Consider the following 17,131-nt stretch of genomic DNA (forward strand, 5'->3'; position numbering starts at 1 on the left):
CGCCAATAGCTCCCTTCCGTAGCACAATAAGATTACGTTCACCTCCTATTTTCACTGCACTTCTCCCCAGGTGTAGTGGAGTTGAAACTGTAAATGACTGAATCATTTGTGGCAGGCAGCCTCGAGACTATGACATAAAGACTAATGATGAACCCATAAATAATGAGTGTTGTTTAGGTAAGATTGGCCTTTCTGTGTTTTTCAGCCATCCTGAAAGCCTGTCTCAGTATAAGCGCAATAGAATAGAGGCAGATTGTCAACTTATTAGGTGTTGCCACGCCCTACAGTGGGCTTTGGGTCAGCCCACTGCTTACCATTGGTTGGCTTTCTTGTCAATCTCATTTGCTTCTTATTTCATGACCTTCTGTCCTCTTCGGCCTTCCCCTAGAGCACAGATTCTTTTCCATTCGTTTCGATTTGATAAGCTTTTTCTAGCATTATGCAATGATCATGAAAGTATTCAGTTCAGTAGACCTATATTGAGAGAGTGCGCTTGTTAAAAAAATCGAACATTCACATCTCAAATGCATACAAAATTGAGTTCATCGTTCTAACACAGTTAAGAAAAAAAGGCCATTTCTTTTCTTGCATTAAAAAATCCTAATTATTCAAAGCCCCAACTACATAAAAATGAGTTCATTGATCTAACTCAGTTTAAAAGCCAATTAATTCCTTACATGTAAAGCACTTTTGAGAAACTGGCAAACATTAATACAAATCACAAGGTGCTCAACTTCTGCGAATATAGTAAATTTACACTCCTCAAACCCTAACCCTCAAAAAACGGGAATTAAAAAAAACGCTTGGTTAAACATGAATACAATCCACAAAAAATAGCCAAAATGAAGCAGGCTTAGCAGTGAACTTTCATCCCAGTGGCAAAGAATAATCGACGCACAACCAAACTGCTCAAGGGGGCAATATAACTGCCCTCTAATAATTGCTAATGGATATCCAGTAAGAAAAGAGACCTGTCCCAGGAGTGTTATATTAAATCTAAATAAGACTCTACCTCAGGAGAGGTTTGAATCAGAATAGATCACTTATTTTTAGCTTTCACTGACTCCTGCAACTCCTACTGCCTTAAGGCTAAAAATACTGTTTTACCAGCAGTCTTTCGTCTTTAGATAGGCCCTCCGGTTTGGAGAAAATAGATTGTTTGCCTAAGGTGATGAATGTTGCCCTGATATATTCTAGCCAGGGAACAAGATGCATCCTGGCACAGGATAAGCAATTGTCAATGATTTCTCTATTAAGCACTGACAGAGGATTGCTCCAGACAAAGCACCACACCGTCAAACTGGCGAGATTGATCAGATCTTCAACATACTCAATCACTAATTCCTCATGCATTATGTAAGAAGGGGAGCTGTGCAGGAGACCAAGTAATTTTCTGCAGACTTTATTATCTTTGACGTGAAGCCTTGGAAACTTTTTAAAACCCCATACGTTAAGACTGGGATACACTTCCTCCAAAACACCTCTAGGAAAGTGGCAATCAGCTTCTTACCAATCAATACGATAGGCTAAATTGGCCAACAATTCAACACTGCGCACAACGTTTTCTAGCCATTGAAATTTATTGGCACCAAGATTCCAACGAGTCACACACTAAGAAGACTCTTGCGATGGGGTTCTGACCTACAGATATTTACCTCATTTTAGCACTCCCTAGTCCACATGCCGTTACAAAAGTTTTATTAGCATTAAACTCCAGCTTCAAGTTAGAGATTAAATAGTAGCGCTCTATTAAGATTGTAACCCCCTGTGGCGTCTTTGGGAGCAAAACCGCATGATCTGTGTAAGTTAGCGTTGGGATGGGAGTCTTTTTTATGGCTGGGGCATCCACGCCCTTAGCCATCAAAGCCTCCTTCAACACCGTAACATATAATAAAAAAAAAAAGGATTGGGGCAAGCATGCACCCTTGGCGTTCCGCCATCCTAAACTGACAGTCAGAGCCTACCCTTTTTCCTCATATCTTACAATAGCCGAAAGATCATAATGAAGAGCTGTAGAAATCCCAGTGGTCCCTTATCGACCCCCATGGTCTCCAGCCTGTCCCACAAACGGGACCTCACCACACAATCCGATGTGCAGAAGAGGGCCATAAAGGCTAAGAAAATAGACCACTGCTTGACAATAGTGTATTTACTGATCTCAAGTTATAGACTGAGACATTGTTCCAAAGTCCCCAAACCAGTTTGAAACCCATACTGTAGTTTTTCAAAGAACTCTCTAGTAATCGACCCAGCCGATCAGCCTGTCAAGAACGATGCTGCCTACGGTCTTAACCGTAGATTCTAGAATGGAAATTGGCCTAGAACACCTTGGGTCGTCCGTCTTCCCTTTTTTATAAACTGTCGGTATGATCCCTATTTTCAAAAGACTGCATCAAACCAGTTTTACAAGCCTGGTTTATACAATTAGTAATAATGGGGGCCTAAAGAGCCAAATTAAATGTATATAGGTCCATTGGGACCCTGTCAGGCACCTTATTAGTGGGGCTGACAGTGATCGCCTCAATAACTTCGGCCAGGCAAATTTCAATATTCAATTGCTAAAACTGCGGAAGTGATGCACAAGTCACATTATAAGACCCACCAGAAATATAAATCTTGCCTACATAGCCTAACATACTGAGCCGGGTTGATATTTACATCTAGTGAACTTTGACAGTCCTTCATCTATCTAAGATTATTAGCAATATTCCTATACTTAGAAATAGCAGCATGATTCCTAGGTTCGACCTGAAGAGCTCGATGCAATTGAGCACAAGCTCTTCTGCAGCTACTGTCAAAACAAAAATTGGGACCCAGCCACCTTTTGTCCAGTTTCATTAAAATATCTCCGGTGACTCGGCCCAGTTCTTCATATGACGCAACTGATTCCAAAGAATCCAGATTGGGTGTCAAACAGTGTTAGAAATTGGGTCTCTACTTGGCAGAGGTTTGCACCCTGTCCAAATAGGAACCACAATCCTAGTCCGGGTAAGTCCGATAAACACACCCAAATTAACATGTGTTCACCCTCTGGTAGCTTGGCACAGAGCACTCAGGCTTAATTTAAGAGGCAATGTGTAAAGTATTTACGCAACACTCAAATTATGGTAAGACCATGAAAACACCACAAAAACACTCCACACCTGTTAGAAACATTGAGAATATGTATCCGAGTGAAACAAGACCAAAAGAACAAAAACCCAATAAGTAGATCTTGAGATATGAATGTTTAGAGAATAAACTGCAATATAGTGCTTAAAAGCCAATAGTGCTTAGGGGTTACTTGACGTCGCGCTGGACCAAGGTAAATCAAAAGTTCAGGCAGTCCGATATTGAGGGGGGGTCCTCTGAAAAAGTGCCATGGATGGAGCAAGCATCTGCATCGAAGACTCGATGCATCTGTTCTGCTTCATCAAGCCCCTTACAATGCAGGCGATGTGTCATCGCCGAACCTCACGGCAGGTCTGGTGTCGGTGTTGACTCGCTTATGGTGCAGGGGCTGCGTTGTTGTCGAGCCTTGCAGTCGGGTCCTATGTCGTCGTTGATCCGTGCAGGGATGTCCTCAAATTGTCACTGCATTAGTGTCAAAGGGCACTGCGTTGGTTCCGATCAGCGCAAAGTCGTCACTGCTTCAATTTTTGTAAAAAGAACCGCTGCAGAACCAACTATTAAGGCCCAGGTTGGATTGGCACCTCTTTTGCAAGTCAGAACGCACAGTTGGCAGAGTCCAGCAGCTGAAGCAGAGTTGAAGTAAGTCTTTGATGACCCTCGTACTTCAAAACAGGAGGCAAGCCCTTGGATCACAATGGGTTCAAGGATGTAGAGAGCAGGTTTAATCCTTCTCACTCTCAGGCAAGAAGCAGCAGACAGCAGGCCAACACAGCAAAGCAGGTAGCAAAGTGGCAGTCCCTCCTACAGCACAGCAATCAGCAGACCAACACAGCAAAGAAGTTAGCAAAGTGCCAGTCCCTCCTACAGCACAGCAATCCGCAGACCAACACAGCAAAGAAGTTAGCAAAGTGCCAGTCTACCCTACAGCATTGTAGCGCTTCTTCCTGGCAGAATGTCCTTAGTTCTAGTAGTGATCTGAAATCATGGTGTCAGAGGTCCTGTACATGTACCCAATTTGGCCTTTGAAGTAGGGATGCTTCAAATATATGCTTTGACGTGCACAAGGCCCTGCTTTTCCCGGTCTGGCCCCAGACGTACTACAGTGGACTATGCAACCTATTGTGTGGGGACAGGCACAGTCCTATTCAGGTGCAAGTGTGAGCTTCTCCCTCTCACCCTGCCTCAGAATGACCAATTAACTTGCAGATGGCTGCTCAGTCACACCTACCCTGCCTTTGTGTGTGGCGGTCTAGAGGGAATGCAGGAAACCAGCTGTCACCCAACCCAAACTAGTATTAGTCACTAAACACACTATGTTCAGTTGCTCCTCCAATAACCTGTGGCACAAGGTGTATAGAAACAAATATATAATCGATCACCAGAAATGTAAGGGATGTTGTGAGAAGCACTTGTGAGCTCCATAGCATTAAACAAAACAAACTTCGAAATATAGAAAGTCAAACTACAACCCTGGCGATGTTGTCCCTGAGGGTAAGGTCCCGTGTTCCTCCCATAAATAGGATTTCATCATAGATGGTGAGATTACTAACTAGCTTGACATTGAAATAACTAGCTAGTACCACAGTTAATCCCCTGTTCCTCATTTGAGACCTGTCAATAGAACGGTCAAAAGAATAAAAAAAAAGCTGGGTGAAATTGCGGTTAGTAGCACTTGTAAAATTATTATCAAAATGAATGTTCACTAAATCTCATGTACTACCCCACACCCAATAGAATGTCTATCTCAAATCAGAACCAGTATTTAGCACTTTTATATGACAACCCAGAGTTGTTTTAAACCCGGTAGTGAGCCCTGCATGTGCACGTCCAACCGATGAGGGACCTGCAGCGGCTAAAAAACAGGAATAGCCACCACAAAAGACCTCACCTGTGGATCAGTTTTCTTGAAGCCGGACTGCATCAAACTCCGTGACATATTCCATCCAGCTAAAATGTGTCATTTTATTGGCCTCATCAGCAACATACCCACTCAAAAATGTTCGCGCCGTTTGTCCCGGAAAGATTGACTGAGCTGGGGAAGTAAAAATATGGGGCCCGAAATTGCAGCTAAGCTACTGCTGAGAGAGGATACCGCGTGCCGCTGTCGTAACCTGTTAACGGGTATAACAAGTTAGTCACATACGTGTTTTCCCTCAGAGTGACCCTCCAATCTAAAAGACAATTGGTTATGGATTCCTTACCTTAGAATTAACCTCAGGCTCAAGACAGGATCCGGAATATTGATTCCTCAGCAGTACCTCTGCGCATCTATAGGTGGCGTCGGTCGACTCCGCGTTTGTCGTTGTGGTCGTGGTTGCCAGAATGATGTCACAGTATCTACTTAGACGCCGCCCTCGCGCGCTGACGTCAGTTCTTTCTTTTTCCGCACTAGCCAGCGAAGATCCGGAGAGCGGTACCTACAGTCACTTTTTGACTCTGTTTTTGCAACTTTTGTCGACACCGTCTTTGAGTCGATCGACTCCTGGTGCACGGAGGGATGTCATGTCGGACCGACATCAATGCTTGTGACTTCTGTCACAAATAGATGTCAGTCACGGACCCCCACCTCGTGTGCCTTTGGTGCCTGCAGCGCGACCACGACCCGAAGTAGTGCTCAGACTGCCAGGCCATGAATCCGAAGTCTTTGCGGGAGCGGTCCCGAAAGCTTCCCTCGGCCTGGCAGTCCGCTCCGTGCCGTTCGAGGTCCCGGTCGAGAGGGAGGTTGCGGGACCGGTCGCCGAGCCACCATCACCACTTGTCATCGAAGCCTTCGTCTTCGGGTAAGTCGAAGCACAAGAAGAAGGTGAAGAAGCATCGTCGCTCTACGCGTTCTCCCCATCCGTTGGCTCATGCAACGCGGGACGCGAAGGGAGTGGTCCGGCTCTGCCCGCGGAGCCTGTTTGGTCGACTTCGGCCTTCCCTCATTTCCCAGGGCCCGGAGCGACCCTTCCCAGCTTTGAAGCTTTTACGAAGCCTTACACTCTATCTTCAGGCAGCCCGACTCCGCCGGCGTGCCCTTGGGCACCGCTGACTTGGTTGGGGACTCTAGGCCTTCGATGTTGGCTGCTTCGGCGCCGCAGGGCCCCCAAGGATCCAGGCCTGGATCCGGATCAGCGCCGATCGACCTTGTGATACCTCCTTCGGCACCGGATCCAGTGATGACACCCCCGCCGCCTCCGTCACCGGTTGTGTCCCCAGCCGGCGTCGACCCGGCTTCCCCCTCGATGAGGACACAGCGCCAGACCGACGTCTGGACCAGTGCGGACCGGGACTTTTGTAACCCTGTTGTTTCCTACCACCCTGAGAGGCTCACAGGAGATGGTGAGGAGGACTCGGAGGGGATCTGTGGACCCTTTTGCAGACCAGTTGGACGAACCGGACTGGAGAGTGGCGTTGGATGAGGCCAGTGGTCTGGATACCTCTCCAGACCTTGGCATGCTATCTTCCCCTACCGTGTTTATGGACGAAGGTGCATCTTATGCCGTGGTGTTGCGTAAGGCAGCCGAGGCCCTAAACGTCGAGCTTCCTACGGTGGCGGTCAAGACTAACAACCTGACAGAGGTGCTTAAACAGTCAGCGGCCTCCTCGGAGCCTCTGCTGCCGTTTAATGAGGATCTTACGGACAACCTTTTGGGCACTTGGTCCAAGCCCAACACAGGGGCTCCTGTGGACAGGAAGACTGCCAGACGCCAGCGCCCGGCCCGGGCGTCCCCATTTTCCTCTTCGCATCCTACCCCTGAGAGCCTTGCAGTCAAAGCTTCCACGTCCAAAGACACATTCTCTAATGCACCACCTGATCGGGAATTCAAGAAGCCGGACCACCTTGGGAAGAAGATGTTTTCTTCCTCCAGCTTGGGGCTGTGGTTGGTGAACACTGCATGCCTATTGGGCCGTTACTCCCACTCGTTGTGGGATACGGTTGCACAGGTGCTGCCACAGTGCCTGGAGGAGGTCCGGGCCGTGCTCTCCTGTGCTGTTGCCGAAGGGAGGGACGCAGCGAAGTTCACCATCTGGTGTGGGCTGGACACCGCCGACTCACTGGGCAGGACGATTTCCACGTCAGTAGCACTGAGACGCTATGCCTGGTTGAGGTCCACTAGTTTTTCAGGGGATGTCCAAGCAACGCTTTTGGACATGCCCTTTGATGGCTGTCGCCTGTTTGACACCAAGGAAGAAAATGCGTGTGGGCGCTTTAAGGATTCCAGGGCCTCGTCCAGATCCTTAGGCCTTTCTTTCAGCTCCTGCACGGCGCAGTCTGCTTTTCGTCCCTTTCGTGGCTATGGTGGGGGTGCCCCACCACGTTCCGCCTAGATCCACAGGCCTACGCAAGCTGTTCAAACTCTTCATGGCCGAGGACGTGGATCCCACCGCTGTGGGTCGGGGGCCAGTGGGCGGGCCAGTCCACCAGCGCCCCCACTGAAGCAGCCTCTAAACCCTCCTAGTCTGACCTTTCAGGTCAATCATTCACCAGTGGGCGGCAGGATTCGCCATCACCTACTCCACTGGCTCAACATCACGTCAGACAGGTGGGTTTTGCAGATAGTCTGAAGGGGCTACTCCCTCTCCTTCAAAACTACGCCTCCATCCATGCCACCTCAATTCCATCGCATGTCGGAGGATAACCTGGACCTTCTCCAACAGTAAGTTATGGCTCTCTTGGGAGCCATCAAGCATGTTCCTGTCCCAGAAGTAGGTCTTGGTTGTTAGGCCCAAGAAGGACAAAGGGCCTGTGTCCTATCTTGGATCTCCGGAACGTCAACTGCTTCCCCCGGAAGGAGAAGTTCAAGATGTTGACTCTGGCTCAGGTCCTGTCTGCTCTCGACCCTGGAGACTGGATGGTAGCATTGGACTTGCAAGACTCTTATTTTCACAACCCCGTCCTGCCAGCCCACTGGCGTTACTCACGGTAGGCCACGAGCACTTTAATTTTACCGTGCTACCCTATAGCCTTACCAGCGCTCCTTGGGTGTTCACGAAAGTGATGGTTGTGGTCCCAGCTCATCTGCGCAGATCAGGGGTTCCAGTCTTCCCCCTATCTCGACGACTGGCTGTTAAAGGCAGATTGCCCCAGGCAGTCGTCACCCACCTCCAGACTACAGCCGACCTCCTGCATCCGCTGGGGTTCACTATAAACGTGCTGAAGCCACACCTGACTCCATCTCAGAAGCTCCTTGTTATCTGAGCGGTTCTGGACACAACACAGTTTTGGGGTTATGCTCCCAAAGAGCAAGTCTGGGATATTCGGGCTATGATTCCGATCTTTCAGCCTCTATCCCGGGTTTTGGTCAGAATGACCCTGAGGCTGCTGGACCTCATGGCCTCCTGCATTCTGCAGGTGGATCATGCCAGGTGGCATATGCAGGCTCTGCAGTGGGACCTGAAGTTCCAGTAGGCACAGCATCAGGAGAATCTGTCTGATTGCATCCAGGTCTTGGAGGGCACTGCTCAACAATTGCAGTGGTGGCTCACGAACCAGGGTTGGGTCAATGGCAGATCCCTCTCCCTTCCCCAACCAGAGTTTACCATGGTGACGGATGTATCCCTTCTAGGGTGGGGCGGCCACATGGGAGAGGCGGAGATCAGAGGTTTCTGGTCTCCGGCAGAGTTCGGGCTCCACATCAACCTTCTGAGCTTAGGGCGATTTGTCTTGCACTAAAGGCATTCCTACCCTCTGTCCGGGGAAGAGTAGTGCAGGTGTTCACGGTCAACACCACTGCCATGTGGTAATGCAACAAACAGGGCAGGTGCGGTCGTGGTCCCTATGTCAAGGGGCTCTCTGCCTTTGGGCATGGCTGGAACTTCAGGGCATGTCCCTGGTGGTTCAACACCTAGCAGGTTCTCTGAACGCCAGAGCGGACAAACTCAGCCGCAGGGGAATGATGGATCACGAGTGGCGTCTTCACTCAGAGGTGGTGCAAGGTCTCTTTCAGCAGTGGGGAGAGCCTTGGTTAGATCTATTCGCCACCGAAGAGAACGCGCAATGTCAGCAGTTCTGCGCGTTGTAATTTCCAATTGCTAGGTGACGCTTTTCGTCTCGTGTGGAGTTGCGGTCTTCTATACGCCCTTCCGCCTATACCACTTCTACCCAGAGTGCTAAAGAAGATCAAGCGCGACCAGGCCCAAGTCATACTTGTGGCTCCAGATTGGGCATGAAGAGTCTGGTATCCCGAGCTGTTGCACATGGCCATGGATCCTCTGATCAGACTGCCTCTTCGGGAGGATTTTCTGTTGCAGCAGCAGGGGACGGTCCTCCACCCGAACCTGTCCAGTCTCCACCTCCTTGAGTGTAGATTGAGTGGCGGCATTTGACGGCTTTTGACCTTCCTCCCGAAGTCTGTAACGTTATCTTGGCAGCCAGGCGTCCCTCCACTAAAACGGTAAATGCCTGCAGATGGAACAAATTTGTGGCATGGTGCACAGCAAAGGCTGTGGATCCCCTTTCCGCCCCTCTTTATGAGGTTCTCTTGTTCCTCCTTTCTTTGGCCCAGCAGGGCTCTGCTCTGGGCACTCTTAAGGCCTATCTCTCAGCCATTTCAGCCTTCCTTAGGCTTCCTGATCAACCTTCTCTTTTCAAGTCCCCTATTGTTAATAGATTTCTTAAGGGCATTACTCCTCTCTTCCCTCCTATTCCTTTTGTAATGCCTCAGTGGGACTTAAAAATGGTTCTGACTTACCTTATGTGCGCTCCCTTTGAGCCGCTACGTAATTTTCCTCTCAAACGTTTAACTTTCAAAAGTGCCTTCTTGGTTGCCATCACCTCTGCTCGCTGGGTGAGTGAGCTTCAAGCGTAAGGGACTCCCTTTCAGGGCCCTAGATTTCGTGCACCAGTGGTCAGTGTCTTGCATGACTCTGCGCTTCTGACGTGGAATGTCGTGTAAGTAGATACCGCGATGTCAATGCGGCTACCACAACGCCAACGACTAACGTGGAGTCGACCGACACCACCCATCAACTCGCAGAGGTACTGCTGAGGAAAAAATTCTCCGGATCCAGTCTGACGCCTGGGGGTAATGCTAAGGTGAGGAATTCATAACAAATCTATGTCTCTTAAAGATATATAATTCCCAAAGGTAAGTAACTTGTTTGTCAATCACACTCCTGTACACTCAGGATTACTGAAAAATGGTTTTGGATTATGAGAGGAACAGCCTCCTCAAGCGGAGAATGGAAGCATGCAGGTTGAGCTCTAGTCCCACATAAGGATCTAGCAGCAATCGAACACCTGTATGAAAAGCCCAAAGGAAGGACTTTTATGGACCCTGGGGCAACCATTCGGGAATTAAACGTTTGCAACAAGGACTTCACAAGCCATTGTGTCTTGAAATTCACCATGACACAATCGCCCTCAAATACTTCAACCATCAAACCCACCCTGCGTAAAAACAGAACTTCATCAAATACCCACAACCTGTAATTTGTGTTTCTATGCAGCCAGTATATAACTTTATTCATAAGCTGCTCCGTGGTTTCCTGTTTGTTGTCTGAAATCCTCTTCACGTCTGCCAAAGCAAAAATTCAGGTACAAGCTACCAGGGTTGGTGACAGACTGCAGAGGTTATAGTTCTTCTTCATGGAGTCACCTGTAGTACTAGGTGTACTAGGAGGGATTGGGCCCAGACTAGAACCATGTGGTTCATCTAGCGATGCAGCTGACTGTGTGGACATCAGCACTGAGGGGTGATCGCACCTCACTATATTATTGGAGGCATCGGCTCACAGGGAGCAAAATTCCTTTCATACAGATACCCTATGGCCATCAGAGATGGGAGTGGGGATAGGGGATAGGGAGAAGGAAAGGTGTGTTGGTTCTCGGCCAAAATAACCTCCTTTGCACCTCCCAGACCATAGCTACACAGATTTTCCTTTAAATAGGATCCAATTTTATACGGGCGAGAAATGAAAGGGCGAAGGCCGGACTGGTCGTAGCAGGCACTGGGCATTTCCCCAGTGGGCCGCCAGGGTTGGGCCGGTTTTGGACCCCTGGGGGGCCCTTTTTAGGTCGAGGACTACCGGTCTGCCGAAGGCAGAACCGGAAGTCGGAAGATTTAATGTTTTCTAGAGTGGCGATTTAGCCCGCCTCTCTTTTAGCTTCTCCTCCATTGGCTGGCTTCCTAAACGGAGGCCAGCCATTGGAGGAGAGAGCCGTCCCTCCAAATAGGCTCCGTCTTTTTCAGATTCGGGGGCGTGTTTTTTGGTGTTCTTTCCACTTTTTAGCAACGCCCTTTTTAGGCGTGTTTTTCTCTCCTCCTGCCAATGGCAAGAGGAGAGAAAAAGAAACACGCCCCCGAATCTGAAACCCTCACTGCGTTTCTCCGAGGCATTTCTGCTTTGCATCGGAGAAAGGCAGTGGTGTGCTTGCCTTTTGCTCTGCCTTATTCCTGTGGTCCCAGCGTGTCCAGCGTTCCCAGCGTGTATCATCTCGGGGGCGCCCGAGGGCTTCAGTGCGCGTCTCCCGGAGAGCGAAAACAGTGCCAAGTGCCATCTTCCTTCAGACCCCGCAGGGTAGCAGGGAGGCCTACAGAGTTCCTGCACCTCCCTCCTGCATTCATGCTTTCAGGAGGTTGTGGGCTCCCTGCTCGTTTCCCGCCCTGAACAGCGTAAAACGTCAGCCTGTAATTGAAATGTCCGCCGCGGGTCTAGGAAAGAGGAGATAGAATCTACACGGCGAGAACCGTTGGGTTTGCTCTCTCTTTCGCAGCCGGGCCAACCGGTTTGACCTGGGGGTCCTGGTGCTACTGCGTTTGCTGCACTATTCATATCTGTAACCCTTGGTACGTCCAATCGTGGCAGGGACGGCTGTTGAGACCTCTATCACCCCCACCCCTCCCTGTGGGACCAACATAGTTGGTGCTGGCGTTTGGAAATTGTGACGTGTTTCCGGAAATCACTTTTTGTTGATGATTTCCACCCGGGCTTCTGGGTCGGTGTTGTCAGCACGACTTCGGTTGTGTGCATATGTCGAGGTTGCAGTGCAGATGTTTTCCTAATATCCAAGCGTGGGTCTGGAATCCTACAGAGGTGCGGTCCACGTGCCCCCACAATGGAGCACGCTGAAGAGCGCGATCGCTGCTGGATGAAACCGCACCTCCCCCTCCCCTCAGGCCTGGGAACCACGGCTGGCAGAAGCTGCCCATCTGGCCAGGCGTGAAAAAGTGTGTCTCTTACAAATGCTCTTCACACGGGTAGCACAAGTGAGCCGGGGCGTTGGTCACACGTCGGGGGCACATGCAGGAACGGCAGGCCTCCTCTCCCCGCGGAGGTGTCACTTTCCCAGCACGCAGAAGGGCTTCACACCTCCAGCCGGGGCCTGCCAAATGTGCCTCTCGTCACCAGGTCTGTGAAAATAGGCCTGGAACGGACCTAAATCTGTTGAAAATGATCAGGTATTTTCTTAAACCTCTAAAATAGGTCACAGAGTGGAGCTCCTATTAGGGGTAGTGGTTCGAATCCCAGCCATGTCAATAAAATGGCTCTTAGGTAATAAGAACATCTATTATGATCTATTTCTATCTCACTCTCACTACCTCACTATATCACAACACACTCTCAAGACTTCACTACATCACTCTCTCACTACCTCGCAAATTCACTCTCTCTTTCTAACTCACTAATTCACTCTATCTCACTACCTCACTCTCTCTCTCAAATACACAAAGTCACTTACACTCACTCTTTCACTACCTCACTCTCTATCTACCTCACTCTCTCACTACCTCACTCTCTCTCTCAATACCTCACGCTCTCTCTATCTCACTACCTCACTCTCTCTCTGCTAATGCAATAGGTATCACATATGCAAAAAAAAAACTAATGCCAATAGAAATGACAATGCCATTTATTTAGGGGTACAAAAATGATAAAAAAAATAATGAGCAATACCAATAGCTCTACCTATAATATTGCCGAGACCATTGCATTGTAAATGCTTGTTGCTACTGGGGCCGGTTCTGCAGCATAGCTGCAATATCGTCCCCCTGTAACAAAAGCAGTAGAAACCAGCCCTGGCAAACAGGGAGGGTCGGCCGAGCTCTTTGCCAGGGCCGGTTTTGGTTCCCATTCCGGCTGTGCTTACTGCAGAAGGTAGATGTGGCCTTTATGCACCCCATGCGGGCATTGCATGTGGCTCTGCCTTCAGGAATTGTAGTCTGGATGTCACAGTCCAGGATAATGCAAAATTCCAATTGGGGGAAAAAAAGAAAATCCGCTCGACTCCATGAAGCTTCAGGGAGCTTCATGGGGGTTCCAAGGGGTAGGTTCTACGGGGTCAGGTTCATAGCCACTAGCCCTACAAAAATATGCAAAGGCTTGGCACGCGAACACCAGAAACTAGAGCCACCTAAAATTGAAATCCCAAAGAGAAGCCGTTCAAAATCCTGCAGGGGGCGAGCCTCCAATTGATGCAGCACACAGGCAACTCAGTTCCCTTATGCCACCGCCTCCAGTAGAGAAAATCCTTTCATGCCGATGCTGTAAGTACGGTGGACAAGAAGGTTTTAAGCCCACGCGCTGCTGCGAACACTATAATGTGCCCCGGTCCGCGGCCCCTCGAGGTCCTCCTCTTGTACTGCTCCCTCCATGAATTCCCTTTCTTTTATTTGGATGATTTGTATCCTTCCACTGCTTACATTCTGGGAACTACTTATTTGTAGTATGTGTTGGCTGCTAATACACATACAATGCATGCTCCTGCCATCTAGTGTTGGGCCCGAACTCTGCAAGTTGTTTTTCTTTGAGGAAGTTTTATGATCCGCATTGTCGTTTCTCCTCCCCCACGAGGTATTGCGCATGTTTAACGGCTCCTTTGTTAGAAAGTTTTTCAGCCATCGGGCTCGGATGAACTGCATCGGAGCTCTGCAGGATTCAATGCCAACGTGGCCTATGGTGAAGAAAAGACGCGACCGGAGATCCAGTAGACAATACCCACGGATCCTAGGCGCCGGGGTCCGATTACCCGCCAGCCAATAAACACCCATTTCGAAAATGACTGTCTCTGTGTGAGGGAGACAAAGAAGGAGCTCTTCTGACGGTGCCCTCGGTGCGGGGCCAAATAGGCACACTGACACACATGAAATGTGTAATTTGTGCCTATCCCCAGAGCACAAAGCAGACGAGTTTGCGGCTTTCGCTTTGTTAAAAAACAGAGAGACACTTTGGATCCATAGGGATCAATGCCTGGCACACACCATCGAACTGGTGGCTGAGGTGGAGTTCTCACACAACAGCAACATGGCAAGCGAAGCAAGTGCTACCGTGGGAGGCGGGGTGGTCATCACCAGACCCCACTAGGTCACTTCCGAGTCATCCACTAGGGACGAACATGCTCCAGTGCAGGTCAAAGAGACCCACATTGCCCAGGCTGATCCCTGTGTATGGGGCGAGGACCAAGATGACATCAGGTACCATGAGTAATGTTGACCCCCCATGTATAGAATATCTTATACTCACCACCATCTCCAGCCACACCCTTAGCCTCAGGCCGACACCGTGAGCACGAGAAGGGATGAGAACGTTATTGATCCAAGTTGGGCAACAAGGTCACAGCACAATCTGGCTCTGGAATTACGCTGGCACCAAAGCACAAGTTGGCACTGCCTGAGCCATCGGCACTGAAGCACAAGTCAGCACTGGCATACACATTGGCACTGAAGGATGCTCAGCAGGCTACGACCCCAAGAAAATCATCGGATGCGAAGAAATGCAGAGTGCCCATGAATCGAAACCGGCATCTGTACAGAGGATTTAAAAACAACACAGACTCTCTTCTGGTCAGAAGAAAAGTCAACCTCTGGGGTTCCAAAGCCACACAAAGTATCTGAGTACGCACCACCGGCTGCAAAGAAACAAAAGACTTGTACACAAAGACCAAGTGAAAAACAAGACCTTGTAAGAAAAACAAAGAAATTACCAAGAGACCGGCTCAGCTACAATCCTTGCTACAGCCTCCACCAAAAACAGTGGCACAAGAGCACAGGCCACAAGCCCAATGATTTTCAGCCCCCGGCGTCACCACAAACACACTTGCCCTCTCCACAAGAGAGGGAAGAGTGGGAGCTACAGGATACAGATCCCCAAGGAGCACCGGACACCCACCATAACCCTGACCCATGAGATGATCATTATTTGGTCCTCCCTAGCCCAGACATGGAGCCACCAGTTCCTACTACTAGTACCACCACCAGATGATACATCCTTATACCACAGTGTCATCTAAAGAGCGGTGGCGTACCACACAAGCTCCCCATGCACACTACAGAGGAGCCAACTGACTTCCTCGTGGAAACACTTTTGCGCACAGAGCGCACAATTCAATATTTGCCAGTGATTGGGTCCATCCTTAATGTATCTTAGGAGATCTTCAAGGATCCAGTCAAATCGAGGGTCCGAACTCCTTGCATAGAGAAGAAATGCAGGCCATATCCAACTGACCCTATCTACATACGGGGACAGCCCCAAACAGACTCCCTTGTCACCACAGTCAGGAAGAGAGCTGCAGTACAAGGCACTGGAGAGGTGCCTCCTCCAAACAAAGAAATTAAATGAATTGATGCAGCAGGCAAAAAAAGTTGCAGCAGGGCACGCAAACCACTGGAAGATAGCCAATTTCATTGGCCTACTCTCCCGAATACAATAGGGCTACCTGGGATGGGGATGCAAGACCTGATGCAACACCTCCCAGATGAATACAAAAAACGAGGAGAAGACCTGGTAAACGAGGGGAGGAAGATATCAAATGCAACAATCAAATGTGCATTAAACGGAGCTGACATTGCTACATTGGGCATCAATACATCAATCATGCTCCATAGACATGCGTGACTATGCATATCCGGGTTCAAACCGGAGCTGCAGCAGTAGATTCTCATTGTCCAATTTGCTGGAGAAAACCTCTTTGGGCTCGCTGTGGACACACATCTGTAGAAAATAAAGGATACCGACTCAGCCAAATCCATGGAAGTCTTACAGACAACACCTCAAAAACAGCCCTTTCGGCGCTACTAGGGGTGAAGGGCCTCAAAAGCAGCTACCCCAGAAAATACCACATATCGGCACCAGCAACAACAGTACACGAGCAAGGGCATGGAAACTATCGAGGAAGCTACAAGAATAGTGGCTGAGTTAAAGGTACTCCCAACAAGGGCACCTCCACACCAGCAAGTAAATGACTTGCCCACACTTCCTGCCTGAGCACAAAACACCTGTCAGGAGAAGGCTACAACAATTCCATCTGTTGTGGCCAAACATCACATCAGACCAATGGGTACTACAAATATTCAGGCAGGGATATTGCCTAGAACCACCAAACATCCTGCCAAAACGGCAGGTGTTAAATCCACACTGTAGGAAGGTGAATATCTGACTATGGTTACCACCAAACTTTTTGCCTAGTGTCTAGCTGGTTTTTCGACTTAATTGGCCTGAGATCCTGCCATTCAGGGTCTCAGGCTGTCTGCTCTCTCTTTAAAATGGACTCCATGTACCCTAGGTACATACCCAATTGGTAAGGATCACCTTATTGGACCCTGTACAGTGTACCCTAGGTACCCAGGGCATAGGTGTACCCTAGGCCTACCAGGGGCTGCAGCATGTATTATGCCACCCCTGGCCTGGCCTTCCATTATGACACAACTGGCTGATCACTCAGCTGGGGCAAGGTCGTGTAATCACCCCTTGCTTAGGTGTAGTATTCCTATACCGACCTTATATATAGACACATGTGTACCTATCAGCCACTCCTATGGCAGGTCTTAACAATCCTGGAGGCAGAGTGCTTGGTAACATGTGAGATGGTGCTCTAGCATGAGCTGAGCCTGTCTGCAGCTTTCGGAACCATGTCCTTATAGCTGTTCTATGATATAGCCTACCATATACTCTTAAAGTACCTTATAATCTTAAACGGTTATGGTAACTATGGTTTGGCTTTATCAAAACATGTCGTGTAAGGTGTCTAACACTTTGGAATAATACCCCCATACCATTTCTGGTGATGAGGATATTATTCCTCCCTTCTAGTGGGAGAGAC

General features: G+C 49.1%; 1 protein-coding gene across 2 annotated transcripts in view; it reads left to right on the plus strand.

Annotated features, from left to right (window-relative positions):
* Window positions 1-17,131, plus strand: part of LOC146785459 (erlin-2-like) — a 250,152-nt gene that overhangs the window by 147,524 nt on the left and 85,497 nt on the right. The gene's annotated exons all lie outside the window — the stretch shown is intronic.

Source organism: Triturus cristatus, chromosome 11 (genome assembly GCF_964204655.1).
Source record: "Triturus cristatus chromosome 11, aTriCri1.1, whole genome shotgun sequence".
Lineage (NCBI taxonomy): Eukaryota > Metazoa > Chordata > Amphibia > Caudata > Salamandridae > Triturus > Triturus cristatus.